The sequence below is a fragment of the Taudactylus pleione genome, unplaced genomic scaffold (assembly GCF_031769625.1).
Source record: "Taudactylus pleione unplaced genomic scaffold, aTauple2 ptg000050l, whole genome shotgun sequence".
In the NCBI taxonomy this organism is placed as follows: domain Eukaryota; kingdom Metazoa; phylum Chordata; class Amphibia; order Anura; family Myobatrachidae; genus Taudactylus; species Taudactylus pleione.
In genome coordinates, this window is record NW_028284452.1 from 994002 (window position 1) to 1008872 (window position 14871).

Genomic DNA, 14871 nt, shown 5'->3' on the forward strand with positions numbered 1-14871 from the left:
CCCATATGCAAATTGCACTTCCGAGTTTAATTCTTTTCAGTTCTCAAAGAGGCAGTTTTTGTAGTGTAATAGTTATCATATTCATCTCATATGCGAAAGGTCCTCAGTTTGAAAGTAGACAGAAACATACTTTTACATTATGATTTTATTAGTATTCTGTTACTATGGCTCTTGCAGGTTAAATACTTTTCCGTTGGCACAGACGCAGTTTCTGTAGTGTAGTGGTTATCACGTTCTCCTAACACTCAAAAAGTTCCCAGTTTGAAACTGGGCAGAAAATTTCTTTTTATTTAGGATTTTTCTGTTACTATTAGCAGAAAAAATATTTTTGAAAGCCCATATGCAAATTGCACTTCCAGGTTTAATTCTTTTCCATTCCCCAAGAGGCAGTTTCTGTAGTGTAGTGGTTATCACGTTCATCTCATATGCGAAAGATCCTCAGTTTGAAAGTGGGGCAGAAACATACTTTTACATTTTGATTTTAAGAGTATTCTGTTACTATGGCTCTTCCAGGTTCAATACTTTGCCACTCCACAAGAGGCTGTTTCTGTAGTGTAGTGGTTATCACGTTCGCCTATCACGCGAAAGGTCCCCTGTTTGAAACTGGGCAGAAATTTATTTTTTATTCAGGATTTTTCTGTTACTATTAGTAGAAAAAATAATTTTGGAAGCCCATATGCAAATTGCACTTCCAAGTTTAATTCTTTTCCGTTCCCCAAGAGGCAGTTATTGTAGTGTAGTGGTTATCACATTCATCTCATATGCGAAAGGTCCTCAGTTTGAAAGTGGGCAGAAACATACATTTAGTTTATGATTTTATGAGGATTCTGTTACTATGGGTCTTCCAGATTCAATACTTTTCCGTCCTCCCAGAGGTAGTTTCTGTAGTGTAGTGGTTATCACTTTCGCCTCACACGCGAAAGGTCCCCAGTTCGAAACTGGGCAGAAACATACTTTTATGTTATGATTTTAAGAGTATTCTGTTACTATGGCTCTTCCAGGTGCAATACTTTTCCATCCTCGCAGAGGCAGTTTCTGTAGTGTAGTGGTTATCACGTTTGCCTCACACGCAAAAGGTCTCCAATTCGAAACTGGGCAGAAACATACTTTTACGTTATGATTTTAAGAGTATTCTGTTACTATGGCTTTTCCAGGTTCAATACTTTCCATCCCCACAGAGGCAGTTTCTGTAGTGTAGTGGTTATCACATTCGCCTAACACACAAAAGGTCCCAAGTTTGAAAGTGGGCAAAAACATACTTTTACTTTATGATTTTATGAGGATTCTGTTACTATGGGTCTTCCAGATTCAATACTTTTCCGTCCTCGCAGAGGTAGATTCTGTAGTATAGTGGTTATCACGTTCGCCTCACGCTCGAAAGGTCTCCAGTTCGAAACTGGGCAGAAACATACTTTTATGTTATGATTTTAAGAATATTCTGTTACTATGGCTCTTCCAGGTGCAATACTTTTCCGTCCTCGCAGAGGCAGATTCTGTAGCGTAGTGGTTATCACGTTTGCCTCCCACGCAATAAGTCTCCAGTTCAAAACTGGGCAGAAACATACTTTTACTTTATGATTTTAAGAGTATTCTGTTACTATGGCTCTTCCAGGTTCAATAATTTCCGTCCCCACAGAGGCAGTTTCTGTAGTGTAGTGGTTATCACATTTGCCTAACACACAAAAGGTCCCCAGTTTGAAAGTGGGCAAAAACTTACTTTTACTTTATGATTTTATGAGGATTCTGTTACTATGGGTCTTCCAGGTTCAATACTTTTCCATCTCCAAAGATGCAGTTTCTGTAGTGTAGTGGTTATCACATTCGCCTAACGCGCGAAAGGTCCCCAGTTCGTAACTGGGCAGAAACATTTTTATTATTAATGATTTTAGGATTTTTCTGTTACTAGTAGCAGAAAAAATATTTTTGAAAGCCCATATGCAAATTGCACTTCCAAGTTTAACTCTTTTCCGTTCCCCAAGAGGCAGTTTTTGTAGTGTAGTGGTTATCACATTCATCTCATATGCGAAAGGTCCTCAGTTTGAAAGTAGGCAGAAACATACTTTTACTTTATGATTTTATTAGTATTCTGTTACTATGGCTCTTCCAGGTTCAATACTTTTCTGTCCCCACAGAGGCAGTTTCTGTAGTGTAGTGGTTATCACAATCGCCTAACACGCGAAAGGTCCCCAGTTTGAAAGTGGGCAGAAACATACTTTTACTTTCAATACTTTTCCATCCCCACATAGGCAGTCTCTGTAGCGTAGTGGTTATCACGTTCGCCTATCACACGAAAGGTCCCCAGTTTGAAGCTGGGCAGAAACTTTTTTTTTATTTATGATTTTAGGATTTTTATGTTACTATTAGCAGAAAAAATATTTTTGAAAGCCCATATGCAAATTGCACTTCCGAGTTTAATTCTTTTCAGTTCTCAAAGAGGCAGTTTTTGTAGTGTAATAGTTATCATATTCATCTCATATGCGAAAGGTCCTCAGTTTGAAAGTAGACAGAAACATACTTTTACATTATGATTTTATTAGTATTCTGTTACTATGGCTCTTGCAGGTTAAATACTTTTCCGTTGGCACAGACGCAGTTTCTGTAGTGTAGTGGTTATCACGTTCTCCTAACACTCAAAAAGTTCCCAGTTTGAAACTGGGCTGAAAATTTCTTTTTATTTAGGATTTTTCTGTTACTATTAGCAGAAAAAATATTTTTGAAAGCCCATATGCAAATTGCACTTCCAGGTTTAATTCTTTTCCATTCCCCAAGAGGCAGTTTCTGTAGTGTAGTGGTTATCACGTTCATCTCATATGCGAAAGATCCTCAGTTTGAAAGTGGGGCAGAAACATACTTTTACATTTTGATTTTAAGAGTATTCTGTTACTATGGCTCTTCCAGGTTCAATACTTTGCCACTCCACAAGAGGCTGTTTCTGTAGTGTAGTGGTTATCACGTTCGCCTATCACGCGAAAGGTCCCCTGTTTGAAACTGGGCAGAAATTTATTTTTTATTCAGGATTTTTCTGTTACTATTAGTAGAAAAAATAATTTTGGAAGCCCATATGCAAATTGCACTTCCAAGTTTAATTCTTTTCCGTTCCCCAAGAGGCAGTTATTGTAGTGTAGTGGTTATCACATTCATCTCATAAGCGAAAGGTCCTCAGTTTGAAAGTGGGCAGAAACATACATTTAGTTTATGATTTTATGAGGATTCTGTTACTATGGGTCTTCCAGATTCAATACTTTTCCGTCCTCCCAGAGGTAGTTTCTGTAGTGTAGTGGTTATCACGTTCGCCTCACACGCAAAAAGGCCCCAGTTCGAAACTGGGCAGAAACATACTTTTATGTTATGATTTTAAGAGTATTCTGTTACTATGGCTCTTCCAGGTGCAATACTTTTCCGTCCTCGCAGAGGCAGTTTCTGTAGTGTAGTGGTTATCACGTTTGCCTCACACGCAAAAATTCTCTAGTTCGAAACTGGGCAGAAACATACTTTTACGTTATGATTTTAAGAGTATTCTGTTACTATGGCTCTTCCAGGTTCAATACTTTCCGTCCCCACAGAGGCAGTTTCTGTAGTGTAGTGGTTATCACGTTTGCCTAACACACAAAAGGTCCACAGTTTGAAAGTGGGCAAAAACATACTTTTACTTTATGATTTTATGAGGATTCTGTTACTATGGATCTTCCAGGTTCAATATTTTTCTTTCTGCTAAGGTGCAGTTTCTGTAGTGTAGTGGTTATCACATTTGTCTAACCTGTGAAAGGTCCCCAGTTCGAAACTGGGCAGAAACATTTTTATTATTTATGATTTTAGGTTTTTTCTGTTACTAGTAGCATAAAAAATATTTTTGAAAGCCCATATGCAAATTGCACTTCCAAGTTTAACTCTTTTCCGTTCCCCAAGAGGCAGTTTTTGTAGTGTAGTGGTTATCACATTCATCTCTTATGCGAAAGGTCCCCAGTTTGAAAGTGGGCAAAAACATACTTTTACTTTATGATTTTATGAGGATTCTGTTACTATGGGTCTTCCAGGTTCAATACTTTTCCATCTCCAAAGATGCAGTTTCTGTAGTGTAGTGGTTATCACATTCGCCTAACACGCGAAAGGTCCCCAGTTCGAAACTAGGCAGAAACATTTTTATTATTAATGATTTTAGGATTTTTCTGTTACTAGTAGCAGAAAAAATATTTTTGAAAGCCCATATGCAAATTGCACTTCCAAGTTTAACTCTTTTCCGTTCCCCAAGAGGCAGTTTTTGTAGTGTAGTGGTTATCACATTCATCTCATATGCGAAAGGTCCTCAGTTTGAAAGTAGGCAGAAACATACTTTTACTTTATGATTTTATTAGTATTCTGTTACTATGGATCTTCCAGGTTCAAAACTTTTCCATCCCCACAGAGGCAGTTTCTGTAGTGTAGTGGTTATCACGTTCGCCTAACACGCGAAAGATCCCCAGTTTGAAGCTGGGCAGAAACTTTTTTTTTATTTATGATTTTAGGATTTTTCTGTTACTATTAGCAGAAAAAATATTTTTGAAAGCCCATATGCAAATTGCACTTCCGAGTTTAATTCTTTTCAGTTCTCCAAGAGGCAGTTTTTGTAGTGTAGTGGTTATCATATTCATCTCATATGCGAAAGGTCCTCAGTTTGAAAGTAGGCAGAAACATACTTTTACATTATGATTTTATTAGTATTCTGTTACTATGGCTCTTCCAGGTTAAATAATTTTCCGTTGGCACAGACGCAGTTTCTGTAGTGTAGTGGTTATCACGTTCTCCTAACACTCAAAAAGTTCCCAGTTTGAAACTGGGCAGAAAATTTCTTTTTATTTAGGATTTTTCTGTTACTATTAGCAGAAAAAATATTTTTGAAAGCCCATATGCAAATTGCACTTCCAGGTTTAATTCTTTTCCATTCCCCAAGAGGCAGTTTCTGTAGTGTAGTGGTTATCACGTTCATCTCATATGCGAAAGATCCTCAGTTTGAAAGTGGGGCAGAAACATACTTTTACATTTTGATTTTAAGAGTATTCTGTTACTATGGCTCTTCCAGGTTCAATACTTTGCCACTCCACAAGAGGCTGTTTCTGTAGTGTAGTGGTTATCACGTTCGCCTATCACGCGAAAGGTCCCCTGTTTGAAACTGGGCAGAAATTTATTTTTTATTCAGGATTTTTCTGTTACTATTAGTAGAAAAAATAATTTTGGAAGCCCATATGCAAATTGCACTTCCAAGTTTAATTCTTTTCCGTTCCCCAAGAGGCAGTTATTGTAGTGTAGTGGTTATCACATTCATCTCATATGCGAAAGGTCCTCAGTTTGAAAGTGGGCAGAAACATACATTTAGTTTATGATTTTATGAGGATTCTGTTACTATGGGTCTTCCAGATTCAATACTTTTCCGTCCTCCCAGAGGTAGTTTCTGTAGTGTAGTGGTTATCACTTTCGCCTCACACGCGAAAGGTCCCCAGTTCGAAACTGGGCAGAAACATACTTTTATGTTATGATTTTAAGAGTATTCTGTTACTATGGCTCTTCCAGGTGCAATACTTTTCCATCCTCGCAGAGGCAGTTTCTGTAGTGTAGTGGTTATCACGTTTGCCTCACACGCAAAAGGTCTCCAGTTCGAAACTGGGCAGAAACATACTTTTACGTTATGATTTTAAGAGTATTCTGTTACTATGGCTTTTCCAGGTTCAATACTTTCCGTCCCCACAGAGGCAGTTTCTGTAATGTAGTGGTTATCACATTCGCCTAACACACAAAAGGTCCCCAGTTTGAAAGTGGGCAAAAACATACTTTTACTTTATGATTTTATGAGGATTCTGTTACTATGGGTCTTCCAGGTTCAATACTTTTCCATCTCCAAAGGTGCAGTTTCTGTAATGTAGTGGTTATCACATTCGCCTAACAAGCGGAAGGTCCCCAGTTCGAAACTGGGCAGAAACATTTTTATTATTTATGATTTTAGGATTTTTCTGTTACTAGTAGCAGAAAAAATATTTTTGAAAGCCCATATGCAAATTGCACTTCCAAGTTTAACTCTTTTCCGTTCCCCAAGAGGCAGTTTTTGTAGTGTAGTGGTTATCACATTCATCTCATATGCGAAAGGTCCTCAGTTTGAAAGTAGGCAGAAACATACTTTTACTTTATGATTTTATTAGTATTCTGTTACTATGGCTCTTCCAGGTTCAATACTTTTCCGTCCCCACAGAGGCAGTTTCTGTAGTGTAGTGGTTATCACAATCGCCTAACACGCGAAAGGTCCCCAGTTTGAAAGTGGGCAGAAACATACTTTTACTTTCAATACTTTTCAGTCCCCGCAAAGGCTGTCTCTGTAGTGTAGTGGTTATCACGTTCGCCTAACACGCGAAAGGTCCCCAGTTTGAAGCTGGGCAGAAACTTTTTTTTTATTTATGATTTTAGGATTTTTCTGTTACTATTAGCAGAAAAAATATTTTTGAAAGCCCATATGCAAATTGCACTTCCGAGTTTAATTCTTTTCAGTTCTCCAAGACGCAGTTTTTGTAGTGTAGTGGTTATCATATTCATCTCATATGCGAAAGGTCCTCAGTTTGAAAGTAGGCAGAAACATACTTTTACATTATGATTTTATTAGTATTCTGTTACTATGGCTCTTCCAGGTTCAATACTTTTCCGTTGACACAGACGCAGTTTCTGTAGTGTAGTGGTTATCACGTTCGCCTAACACTCAAAAAGTTCCCAGTTTGAAACTGGGCAGAAAATTTGTTTTTATTTAGGATTTTTCTGTTACTATTAGCAGAAAAAATATTTTTGAAAGCCCATATGCAAATTGCACTTCCAGGTTTAATTCTTTTCCATTCCCCAAGAGGCAGTTTCTGTAGTGTAGTGGTTATCAAGTTCATCTCATATGCGAAAGATCCTCAGTTTGAAAGTGGGGCAGAAACATACTTTTACATTTTGATTTTAAGAGTATTCTGTTACTATGGCTCTTCAAGGTTCAATACTTTTCCACTCCACAAGAGGCTGTTTCTGTAGTGTAGTGGTTATCACGTTCGCCTAACACGCGAAAGGTCCCCTGTTTGAAACTGAGCAGAAATTTATTTTTTATTCAGGATTTTTCTGTTACTATTAGTAGAAAAAATAATTTTGGAAGCCCATATGCAAATTGCACTTCCAAGTTTAATTCTTTTCCGTTCCCCAAGAGGCAGTTATTGTAGTGTAGTGGTTATCACATTCATCTCATATGCGAAAGGTCCTCAGTTTGAAAGTGGGCAGAAACATACTTTTACTTTATGATTTTATGAGGATTCTGTTACTACGGGTCTTCCAGATTCAATACTTTTTCCTCCTCCCAGAGGTAGTTTCAGTAGTGTAGTGGTTATCACGTTCGCCTCACACGCGAAAGGTCCCCAGTTCGAAACTGGGCATTAACATACTATTATGTTATGATTTTAAGAGTATTCTGTTACTATGGCTCTTCCAGGTTCAATACTTTCAGTCCCCACAGAGGCAGTTTCTGTAATGTAGTGGTTATCACATTCGCCTAACACACAAAAGGTCCCCAGTTTGAAAGTGGGCAAAAACATACTTTTACTTTATGATTTTATGAGGATTCTGTTACTATGGGTCTTCCAGGTTCAAGACTTTTCCATCTCCAAAGGTGCAGTTTCTGTAATGTAGTGGTTATCACATTCGCCTAACACGCGGAAGGTCCCCAGTTCGAAACTGGGCAGAAACATTTTTATTATTTATGATTTTAGGATTTTTCTGTTACTAGTAGCATAAAAAATATTTTAGAAAGCCCATATGCAAATTGCACTTCCAAGTTTAACTCTTTTCCGTTCCCCAAGAGGCAGTTTTTGTAGTGTAGTGGTTATCACATTCAACTCATATGCGAAATGTCCTCAGTTTGAAAGTAGGCAGAAACATACTTTTATTTTATGATTTTATTAGTATTCTGTTACTATGGCTCTTCCAGGTTCAATACTTTTCCGTCCCCACAGAGGCAGTTTCTGTAGTGTAGTGGTTATCACAATCGCCTAACACGCGAAAGGTCCCCAGTTTGAAAGTGGGCAGAAACAAACTTTTACTTTCAATACTTTTCCGTTCCCGCAGAGGCAGTCTCTGTAGTGTAGTGGTTATCACGTTCGTTTAACACGCGAAAGGTCCCCAGTTTGAAGCTGGGCAGAAACTTTTTTTATTATTTATGATTTTAGGATTTTTCTGTTACTATTAGCATAAAAAATATTTTAGAAAGCCCATATGCAAATTGCACTTCCAAGTTTAACTCTTTTCCGTTCCCCAAGAGGCAGTTTTTGTAGTGTAGTGGTTATCACATTCAACTCATATGCGAAATGTCCTCAGTTTGAAAGTAGGCAGAAACATACTTTTATTTTATGATTTTATTAGTATTCTGTTACTATGGCTCTTCCAGGTTCAATACTTTTCCGTCCCCACAGAGGCAGTTTCTGTAGTGTAGTGGTTATCACAATCGCCTAACACGCGAAAGGTCCCCAGTTTGAAAGTGGGCAGAAACAAACTTTTACTTTCAATACTTTTCCGTTCTCGCAGAGGCAGTCTCTGTAGTGTAGTGGTTATCACGTTCGCCTAACACGCGAAAGGTCCCCAGTTTGAAGCTGGGCAGAAACTTTTTTTATTATTTATGATTTTAGGATTTTTCTGTTACTATTAGCAGAAAAAATATTTTTGAAAGCCCATATGCAAATTGCACTTCCGAGTTTAATTCTTTTCAGTTCTCCAAGACGCAGTTTTTGTAGTGTAGTGGTTATCATATTCATCTCATATGCGAAAGGTCCTCAGTTTGAAAGTAGGCAGAAACATACTTTTACATTATGATTTTATTAGTATTCTGTTACTATGGCTCTTCCAGGTTCAATACTTTTCCGTTGACACAGACGCAGTTTCTGTAGTGTAGTGGTTATCACGTTCGCCTAACACTCAAAAAGTTCCCAGTTTGAAACTGGGCAGAAAATTTCTTTTTATTCATGATTTTTCTGTTACTATTAGCAGAAAAAATATTTTTGAAAGCCCATATGCAAATTGCACTTCCAGGTTTAATTCTTTTCCATTCCCCAAGAGGCAGTTTCTGTAGTGTAGTGGTTATCACTTTCATCTCATATGCGAAAGGTCCTCAGTTTGAAAGTGGGCAGAAACATACTTTTACTTTATGATTTTTTGAGGATTCTGTTACTATGGCTCTTCCAGGTTCAATACTTTTCCATACCCACAGAGACTGTTTCTGTAGTGTAGTGGTTATCACATTCGCCTCAGACGCGAAAGGTCCCCCGTTTGAAAGTGGGCAGAAACATACTTTTACTTTATGATTTTATGAGGATACTGTTACTATGGGTCTTCCAGGTTCAATACTTTTCCATCCCCGCAGAGGCAGTTTCTGTAGTGTAGTGGTTATCACGTTCGCCTCACACGCGAAAATTCCCCAGTTCAAAACTGGGCAGAAACATACTTTTACGTTATGATTTTAAGAGTATTCTGTTACTATGGCTCTTCCAGGTGCAATACTTTTCCGTCCCCACAGAGGCAGTTTCTGTGGTGTAGTGGTTATCACATTCGCCTAACACGCGAAAGGTCCCCAGTTTGAAAGTGGGCAAAAACATATTTTTACTTTATGATTTTATGAGATTTCTTTTACTATGGGTCTTCCAGGTTCAATAGTTTTCTGTCCCCGCAGAGGCAGTTTCTGTTGTGTAGTGGTTATCACGTTCGCCTCACACGCGAAAGGTCCCCAGTTTGAAAGTGGGCAGAAACATACTTTTACTTTCAATACTTTTCTGTCTCCGCAGAGACAGATTCTGTAGGGTAGTGGTTATCACGTTTGCCTAACACGCGGAAGATCCCCAGTTTGAAACTGGGCAGAAACTTTTTATTTATTTATGATTTTAGGATTTTTCTGTTACTATTAGCAGAAAAAATATTTTTGAAAGCCCATATGCAAATTGCCCTTCCGAGTTTAATTCTTTTCAGTTCTCCAAGAGGCAGTTTTTGTAGTGTAGTGGTTATCATATTCATCTCATATGCGAAAGGTCCTCAGTTTGAAAGTAGGCAGAAACATACTTTTACTTTATGATTTTATTAGTATTCTATTACTATGGCTCTTCCAGGTTCAATACTTTTCCGTTGGCACAGACGCAGTTTCTGTAGTGTAGTAGTTATCACGTTCACCTAACACGCAAAAAGTTCCCAGTTTGAAACTGGGCAGAAAATTTCTTTTTATTTAGGATTTTTCTGTTACTATTAGCAGAAAAAATATTTTTGAAAGCCCATATGCAAATTGCACATCCAGGTTTAATTCTTTTCCATTCCCCAAGAGGCAGTTTCTGTAGTGTAGTGGTTATCACGTTCATCTCATATGCGAAAGGTCCTCAGTTTGAAAGTGGGCAGAAACATACTTTTACTTTATGATTTTTTGAGGATTCTGTTACTATGGGTCTTCCAGGTTCAATATTTTTCCATCCTTGCAGAGGCAGTTTCTGTAGTGTAGTGGTTATCACGTTAGCCTCACACGCGAAAGGTCCCCAGTTCGAAACTGGGCAGAAACATACTTTTACGTTATGATTTTAAGAGTATTCTGTTACTATGGCTCTTCCAGGTTCAATACTTTTCCGTACCCACAGAGACAGTTTCTGTAGTGTAGTGGTTATCACATTCGCCTCAGACGCGAAAGGTCCCCCGTTTGAAAGTGGGCAGAAACATACTTTTACTTTATGATTTTATGAGGATACTGTTACTATGGGTCTTCCAGGTTCAATACTTTTCCATCCCCGCAGAGGCAGTTTCTGTAGTGTAGTGGTTATCACGTTCGCCTCACACGCGAAAAGTCCCCAGTTCGAAACTGGGCAGAAACATACTTTTACGTTATGATTTTAAGAGTATTCTGTTACTATGGCTCTTCCAGGTTCAATACTTTTCCGTCCCCACAGAGGCAGTTTCTGTAGTGTAGTGGTTATCACAATCGCATAACACGCGAAAGGTCCCCAGTTTGAAAGTGGGCAGAAACATACTTTTACTTTCAACACTTTTCCATCCCCACAGAGGCAGTCTCTGTAGTGTAGTGGTTATCACGTTCGCCTAACACGCGAAAAATCCCCAGTTTGAAGCTGGGCAGAAACTTTTTTTTTATTTATGATTTTAGGATTTTTCTGTTACTATTAGCAGAAAAAATATTTTTGAAAGCCCATATGCAAATTGCACTTCCGAGTTTAATTCTTTTCAGTTCTCCAAGAGGCAGTTTTTGTAGTGTAGTGGTTATCATATTCATCTCATACGCGAAAGGTCCTCAGTTTGAAAGTAGGCAGAAACATACTTTTACATTATGATTTTATTAGTATTCTGTTACTATGGCTCTTCCAGGTTCAATACTTTTCCGTTGGCACAGACGCAGTTTCTGTAGTGTAGTGGTTATCACGTTAGCCTAACACTCAAAAAGTTCCCAGTTGAAACTGGGCAGAAAATTTCTTTTTATTTAGGATTTTTCAGTTACTATTAGCAGAAAAAATATTTTTGAAAGCCCATATGCAAATTGCACTTCCAGGTTTAATTCTTTTCCATTCCCCAAGAGGCAGTTTCTGTAGTGTAGTGGTTATCAAGTTCATCTCATATGCGAAAGATCCTCAGTTTGAAAGTGGGGCAGAAACATACTTTTACATTTTGATTTTAAGAGTATTCTGTTACTATGGCTCTTCCAGGTTGAATACTTTGCCTCTCCACAAGAGGCTGTTTCTGTAGTGTAGTGGTTATCACGTTCGCCTAACACGCGAAAGGTCCCCTGTTTGAAACTGGGCAGAAATTTATTTTTTATTCAGGATTTTTCTGTTACTATTAATAGAAAAAATAATTTTGGAAGCCCATATGCAAATTGCACTTCCAAGTTTAATTCTTTTCCGTTCCCCAAGAGGCAGTTATTGTAGTGTAGTGGTTATCACATTCATCTCATATGCGAAAGGTCCTCAATTTGAAAGTGGGCAGAAACATACTTTTACTTTATGATTTTATGAGGATTCTGTTACTATGGGTCTTCCAGATTCAATACTTTTCCGTCCTCGCAGAGCTAGTTTCTGTAGTGTAGTATTTATCACGTTCGCCTCACACGCGAAAGGTCCCCAGTTCGAAACTGGGCAGAAACATACTTTTATGTTATGATTTTAAGAGTATTCTGTTACTATGGCTCTTCCAGGTGCAATACTTTTCCGTTCTCACAGAGGCAGTTTCTGTAGTGTAGTGGTTATCACGTTTGCCTCACACGCAAAAGGTCTCCAGTTCAAAACTGGGCAGAAACATACTTTTACGTTATGATTTTAAGAGTATTCTGTTACTATGGCTCTTCCAGGTTCAATACTTTCCATCCCCACAGAGGCAGTTTCTGTAGTGTAGTGGTTATCACATTTGCCTAACACACAAAAGGTCCCCAGTTTGAAAGTGGGCAAAAACATACTTTTACTTTATGATTTTATTAGTATTCTGTTACTATGGCTCTTCCAGGTTCAATACTTTTCCGTACCCACAGAGGCAGTTTCTGTAGTGTAGTGGTTATCACAATCGCATAACACGCGAAAGGTCCCCAGTTTGAAAGTGGGCAGAAACATACTTTTACTTTCAATACTTTTCCACCCCCACAGAGGCAGTCTCTGTAGTGTAGTGGTTATCACGTTCGCCTAACACGCGAAAGGTCCCCTGTTTGAAGCTGGGCAGAAACATTTTTTTTATTTATGATTTTAGGATTTTTCTGTTACTAGTAGCAGAAAAAATATTTTTGAAAGCCCATATGCAAATTGCACTTCCAAGTTTATTTCTTTTCCGTTCCCCAAGAGGCAGTTTTTGTAGTGTAGTGGTTATCACATTCATCTCATATGCGAAAGGTCCTCAGTTTGAAAGTAGGCAGAAACATACTTTTACTTCATGATTTTATTAGGATTCTGTTTCTGTGGGTCTTCCAGGTTCAATACTTTTCCATCCTCGCAGAAGCAGTTTCTGTAGTGTAGTGGTTATCACGTTCGCCTCACACGCGAAAGGATCCCTGTTCGAAACTGGGAAGAAACATACTTTTACGTTATGATTTTAATTCTGTTACTATGGCTCTTCCAGGTGCAATACTTTTCCGTTTTTGCAGAGGCAGTTTCTGTAGTGTAGTGGTTATCACGTTCGCCTCACACGCGAAAGGTCCCCAGTTCGAAACTGGGCAGAAACTTACTTTTACGTTATGATTTTAAGAGTATTCTGTTACTATGGCTCTTCCAGGTTCAATACTTTTCCGTCCCCACAGAGGCAGTTTCTGTAGTGTAGTGGTTATCACATTCGCCTAACACGCGAAAGGTCCCCAGTTTGAAAGTGGGCAAAAACATACTTTTACTTTATGATTTTATGAGGATTCTTTTACTATGGGTCTTCCAGGTTCAATACTTCTCTGTCCCCGCAGAGGCAGTTTCTGTAGTGTAGTGGTTATCACGTTCGCCTCACACGCAAAAGGTCCCCAGTTTGAAAGTGGGCAGAAACATACTTTTACTTTCAAAACTTTTCCGTCCCCGCAGAGACAGTTTTTGTAGTGTAGTGGTTATCACGTTCGCCTAACACGCGAAAGGTCCCCAGTTTGAAACTGGGCAGAAACTTTTTTTTTTATTTATGATTTTAGGATTTTTCTGTTACTATTAGCAGAAAAAATATTTTTGAAAGCCCATATGCAAATTGCACTTCCAGGTTTAATTCTTTTCCTTTCCCCAAGAGGCAGTTTCTGTAGTGTAGTGGTTATCACGTTCATCTCATATGCGAAAGATCCTCAGTTTGAAAGTGGGGCAGAAACATACTTTTACATTTTGATTTTAAGAGTATTCTGTTACTATGGCTCTTCCAGGATCAATACTTTGCCGCTCCACAAGAGGCTGTTTCTGTAGTGTAGTGGTTATCACGTTCACCTAACACGCGAAAGGTCCCCTGTTTTAAACTGGGTAGAAATTTATTTTTTTTTCAGGATTTTTCTGTTACTATTAGTAGTAAAAATAATTTTGGAAGCCCATATGCAAATTGCACTTCCAAGTTTAATTCTTTTCCGTTCCCCAAGAGGCAGTTATTGTTGTGTAGTGGTTATCACATTCATCTCATATGCGAAAGGTCCTCAGTTTGAAAGTGGGCAGAAACATACTTTTACTTTATTATTTTATGAGGATTCTGTTACTATGGGTCTTCCAGATTCAATACTTTTCTGTCCTCGCAGAGGTAGTTTCTGTAGTGTAGTGGTTATCACGTTCGCCTCACACGTGAAAGGTCCCCAGTTCGAAACTGGGCAGAAACATACTTTTATGTTATGATTTTAAGAGTATTCTGTTACTATGGCTCTTCCAGGTGCAATACTTTTCCGTCCTTGCAGAGGCAGTTTCTGTAGTGTAGTGGTTATCACATTTGCCTCACACGCAAAAGGTCTCCAGTTCGAAACTGGGCAGAAACATACTTTTACGTTATGATTTTAAGAGTATTCTGTTACTATGGCTCTTCCAGGTTCAATACTTTCCGTCCCCACAGAGGCAGTTTCTGTAGTGTAGTGGTTATCACATTTGCCTAACACACAAAAGGTCCCCAGTTTGAAAGTGGGCAAAAACATACTTTTACTTTATGATTTTATGGGGATTCTGTTACTATGGGTCTTCCAGGTTCAATACTTTTCCATCTCCCAAGACGCAGTTTCTGTAGTGTAGTGGTTATCACATTCGCCTAACACGCGAAAGGTCCCCAGTTCAAAACTGGGCAGAAACATCTTTATTATTAATGATTTTAGGATTTTTCTGTTACTAGTAGCAGAAAAAATGTTTTTGAAAGCCCATATGCAAATTGCACTTCCAAGTTTAACTCTTTTCCGTT

General features: G+C 38.4%; 20 non-coding genes across 20 annotated transcripts; all 20 read left to right on the top strand.

Moving 5' to 3' along the window:
* The first annotated feature begins 878 nt into the window (after window positions 1-878).
* On the top strand, window positions 879-951 carry TRNAV-CAC (transfer RNA valine (anticodon CAC)). Its single transcript has one exon. It is a non-coding gene; the product is annotated as a tRNA-Val (tRNA).
* Window positions 952-1794: 843 nt separating this feature from the next.
* Window positions 1795-1867, top strand: TRNAV-AAC (transfer RNA valine (anticodon AAC)). The gene has a single exon. It is a non-coding gene; the product is annotated as a tRNA-Val (tRNA).
* Window positions 1868-3263: 1396 nt separating this feature from the next.
* On the top strand, window positions 3264-3336 carry TRNAV-CAC (transfer RNA valine (anticodon CAC)). Its single transcript has one exon. It is a non-coding gene; the product is annotated as a tRNA-Val (tRNA).
* A 728-nt stretch (window positions 3337-4064) lies between these two features.
* On the top strand, window positions 4065-4137 carry TRNAV-AAC (transfer RNA valine (anticodon AAC)). Its single transcript has one exon. It is a non-coding gene; the product is annotated as a tRNA-Val (tRNA).
* A 270-nt stretch (window positions 4138-4407) lies between these two features.
* On the top strand, window positions 4408-4480 carry TRNAV-AAC (transfer RNA valine (anticodon AAC)). Its single transcript has one exon. It is a non-coding gene; the product is annotated as a tRNA-Val (tRNA).
* A 941-nt stretch (window positions 4481-5421) lies between these two features.
* Window positions 5422-5494, top strand: TRNAV-CAC (transfer RNA valine (anticodon CAC)). Its single transcript has one exon. It is a non-coding gene; the product is annotated as a tRNA-Val (tRNA).
* An 80-nt stretch (window positions 5495-5574) lies between these two features.
* Window positions 5575-5647, top strand: TRNAV-CAC (transfer RNA valine (anticodon CAC)). Its single transcript has one exon. It is a non-coding gene; the product is annotated as a tRNA-Val (tRNA).
* Window positions 5648-5879: 232 nt separating this feature from the next.
* Window positions 5880-5952, top strand: TRNAV-AAC (transfer RNA valine (anticodon AAC)). The gene has a single exon. It is a non-coding gene; the product is annotated as a tRNA-Val (tRNA).
* A 382-nt stretch (window positions 5953-6334) lies between these two features.
* Window positions 6335-6407, top strand: TRNAV-AAC (transfer RNA valine (anticodon AAC)). The gene has a single exon. It is a non-coding gene; the product is annotated as a tRNA-Val (tRNA).
* A 1246-nt stretch (window positions 6408-7653) lies between these two features.
* On the top strand, window positions 7654-7726 carry TRNAV-AAC (transfer RNA valine (anticodon AAC)). Its single transcript has one exon. It is a non-coding gene; the product is annotated as a tRNA-Val (tRNA).
* Window positions 7727-8564: 838 nt separating this feature from the next.
* TRNAV-AAC (transfer RNA valine (anticodon AAC)) lies at window positions 8565-8637 on the top strand. Its single transcript has one exon. It is a non-coding gene; the product is annotated as a tRNA-Val (tRNA).
* Window positions 8638-9396: 759 nt separating this feature from the next.
* On the top strand, window positions 9397-9469 carry TRNAV-CAC (transfer RNA valine (anticodon CAC)). Its single transcript has one exon. It is a non-coding gene; the product is annotated as a tRNA-Val (tRNA).
* Window positions 9470-10492: 1023 nt separating this feature from the next.
* Window positions 10493-10565, top strand: TRNAV-CAC (transfer RNA valine (anticodon CAC)). Its single transcript has one exon. It is a non-coding gene; the product is annotated as a tRNA-Val (tRNA).
* A 233-nt stretch (window positions 10566-10798) lies between these two features.
* TRNAV-CAC (transfer RNA valine (anticodon CAC)) lies at window positions 10799-10871 on the top strand. The gene has a single exon. It is a non-coding gene; the product is annotated as a tRNA-Val (tRNA).
* Window positions 10872-12229: 1358 nt separating this feature from the next.
* On the top strand, window positions 12230-12302 carry TRNAV-CAC (transfer RNA valine (anticodon CAC)). Its single transcript has one exon. It is a non-coding gene; the product is annotated as a tRNA-Val (tRNA).
* An 835-nt stretch (window positions 12303-13137) lies between these two features.
* Window positions 13138-13210, top strand: TRNAV-CAC (transfer RNA valine (anticodon CAC)). The gene has a single exon. It is a non-coding gene; the product is annotated as a tRNA-Val (tRNA).
* Window positions 13211-13555: 345 nt separating this feature from the next.
* On the top strand, window positions 13556-13628 carry TRNAV-AAC (transfer RNA valine (anticodon AAC)). The gene has a single exon. It is a non-coding gene; the product is annotated as a tRNA-Val (tRNA).
* A 607-nt stretch (window positions 13629-14235) lies between these two features.
* On the top strand, window positions 14236-14308 carry TRNAV-CAC (transfer RNA valine (anticodon CAC)). The gene has a single exon. It is a non-coding gene; the product is annotated as a tRNA-Val (tRNA).
* An 80-nt stretch (window positions 14309-14388) lies between these two features.
* Window positions 14389-14461, top strand: TRNAV-CAC (transfer RNA valine (anticodon CAC)). The gene has a single exon. It is a non-coding gene; the product is annotated as a tRNA-Val (tRNA).
* Window positions 14462-14693: 232 nt separating this feature from the next.
* On the top strand, window positions 14694-14766 carry TRNAV-AAC (transfer RNA valine (anticodon AAC)). Its single transcript has one exon. It is a non-coding gene; the product is annotated as a tRNA-Val (tRNA).
* Window positions 14767-14871: the final 105 nt, after the last annotated feature.